Raw genomic sequence first — 2,945 nt, 5'->3', positions numbered from 1 at the left:
ATAGACATCAATCCATGACTACCTATGTGAGTGGTGAGACATTGGAACAGGTTGCCCAGAGAAGTGGTGAATGCCCCCGCTCTGGAAGTATTCAATGCCAGGCTGGATGGGGCTTTAAGCAACCTGGTCTAGAGGGAGGTGTCCCTGCCTATAGCAGGGGATTGGAACTAGATGATCTTAAAGGTCCCTTCCAACCCAAACCATTCTCTGATTCTATGATTCTATGACCTTTGTCTTTTTGAGAGGCAAAACCTGTGAAATAGTCCAATCTAATTTCACAGCTGTGACTGTCATTCTGGGATTACCAAAGCCTTTTTTCTACAGAAACGTGCTCCTCTTTGACCATATCTTTCCTTTCCCAATATTACTTTACTTTTCCTACTTGCATGGCTGCAACTGTCAGTGAAACTTCTATTTCCAGATGACATCAACGTTCGGAAACAGCTATGATTTCACTTGATTTGGCAGAAGTGGCCTGAGAGTTCTAACAGAGAAATATGTGAGAAAGCATGTTTCTCCAGGGAAGCAGCACAAAGTTCAGAGGAGACAGAACGCTCAGTGCTGTAAAGAAGATAATTAAACAGTTCATTACAGATAAAGGGATCCTGATAACAACCTAGTCTACATATTTTAACATTTCTGCTTGGTATCTGACATGATTGGAAAATGTGAAACCTGAGGACCAGTGACTGACTCTATCCTTTTCTAGATTATTTTTCTTCTGTTGAAACTGTCAGACTCTTGGAGGTACCAGGGTGGTTTGGAGGATAATGTAATAAATAGTTTAAACCAAGAAACTCAGACATCTGTGTCTGCATTTGTTGCCATTAAAGAACTCAACAGGTGGTAGGAGCAAATACAGCTTGTTGCTACACTGAGAATTGTAACATCCAGCAGTTTGTGAGGAGTGGTATCACCTTCCTGGAAAATGAACTAGAAGGGCACATTTTTAGAACTTTACTGAGAGTCTATTACAGAATCACAGAATCACAGAATTGTAGGGGTTGGAAGGGACCTCTAGAGATCATCGAGACCAACCCCCCTGCCAAAGCAGGTTCCCTACACCAGGTCGCACAGGTAGGCGTCCAGGCGAGACTTGAATATCTCCAGAGAAGGAGACTCCACAACCTCCCTGGGCAGCCTGTTCCAGTGCTCCGTCACCCTCACCGTGAAGAAGTTCTTACGCACATTCGTGCGAAACTTCCTGTGCTGCAGCTTATGTCCGTTTCCCCTCGTCCTGTCTCCACGTACCACTGAAAAGAGACTGGCCTCACCACTATGGCCGCCACACCTCAGATATTTATAAGCCTGGATCAGGTCCCCTCTCAGTCGTCTTTTCTCAAGGCTAAACAGACCCAGTTTACTTAGCCTTTCTTCATAGGGGAGATGCTCCAGGCCCTTCACCATCTTTGTGGCCCTCCGCTGGACTCTTTCCAAGAGATCCCTGTCTTTTTTGTACTGGGGAGCCCAGAACTGGACACAGTACTCCAGATGAGGCCTTACCAGGGCAGAGTAGAGGGGGAGGATCACCTCCCTCGACCTGCTGGACACGCTCTTCTTAATGCACCCCAGAATGCCATTGGCCTTTTTGGCCACGAGGGCACACTGCTGGCTCATGGCCAACCTGTCGTCCACCAGGACGCCAGGTCCCTCTCTGCAGAGCTCCTCTCCAGCAGCTCATCCCCCAGCCTGTATTGGTGCATGCAATTATTCCTCCCTAGGTGTAAGACCCTACACTTGCTTGTGTTGAACCTCATCCGGTTTCTTACTGCCCAGCTCTCCAGCCTGTCCAGGTCTCGCTGAATGGCAGCACAGCCTTCAGGCGTGTCAGCCAATCCTCCCAACTTCGTATCATCAGCAAACTTGCTGAGGGTGGCCACTATCCCCTCATCAAGGTCATTGATGAAGATGTTGAACAAGACCGGACCCAGCACAGACCCCTGGGGGACACCACTGGTTACAGGTCTCCAGCCAGACTCTGCACCACCAACGACGACCCTCTGCGCTCTGCCAGTCAGCCAGTTCTCAACCCACCTCACTGTCCACTCGTCTATCCCACACTTCCTCAGCTTTGTTATAAGGATGTCGTGGGAGACAGTATCAAACGCCTTTCTAAAATCAAGGTAGATTACATCTACCGCTCTTCCCCCATCCACCCAGCATGTGACAGCATCATAGAAGGCCACCAAGTTGGTCGAGCATGACCTCCCCTTGGTGAACCCATGCTGACTACTCCTGATAACCTCCTTTTCTCCCAGTTGTCTGGAGATGGTATCCAGCACAAGCTGTTCCATCACCTTTCCAGGGGAAAAAAGAGCGCGAACGCAGTCCCCCACTACCACAAATTATGCAGTCGAGTTTCCCGCATTTGGGGAAATCGCAGGGGTCAGCACACCCGGAGTGCAGGGGATGAGCCTCGCCCTGGGAAAACCACCTGCCTGATCATGGTGTCTCCCCTGCCAGGTATGTATTCCTGATGAGAGCTAGCATTTTCTAAGTTAAAGTGATCAGAGAATCATGAACACTAGGAATTAAGGCATTGGACAGCAATTGTACATCTGAATTGTACATCTGAAGGATTACTTAATTTTTATTCACTGTTAAGGGTCTTACTGAAAAAAAAAAAAAGTGAATAGAATAAAACGCTCAGCTTCTTCTTGATATAACCTAAATTAACATGAACAAAGTCTCTGTAAATATAAAGAACTGAGAACATCAGGTAATAAGAATGAAAGTCTAGTGTCAAACCTGCAATAAGAAGATTAATTTAATTTCCCTATTTCTTACATTCTGTCACAGAAGAGGATTAACATTTAGCCATTTTCTCCCCTCATTAGAATATTTATCAAGAAAATGAGATATCAAAATTTTAAATTACTCATTTATTGTAAAGGACCAGAGCTATTCTACTTTATACTTCTCATATTGAGTAGTTAATTGGGTAG

The 2,945-nt window shown here is 46.1% G+C and overlaps 1 non-coding gene across 1 annotated transcript; it reads right to left on the bottom strand.

The window, feature by feature from the left end:
• Positions 1–2,307: 2,307 nt before the first annotated feature.
• On the bottom strand, positions 2,308–2,471 carry LOC116216511 (U1 spliceosomal RNA). Its single transcript, XR_004159404.1, has one exon. It is a non-coding gene; the product is annotated as a U1 spliceosomal RNA (small nuclear RNA).
• Positions 2,472–2,945: the final 474 nt, after the last annotated feature.

Source organism: Meleagris gallopavo, chromosome 3, assembly GCF_905368555.1.
Source record: "Meleagris gallopavo chromosome 3, MGAL_WU_HG_1.1, whole genome shotgun sequence".
Lineage (NCBI taxonomy): Eukaryota > Metazoa > Chordata > Aves > Galliformes > Phasianidae > Meleagris > Meleagris gallopavo.
The sequence above is the reverse complement of the archived record's forward strand: the minus strand, read 5'-3'. Positions and strand labels throughout refer to the sequence as shown.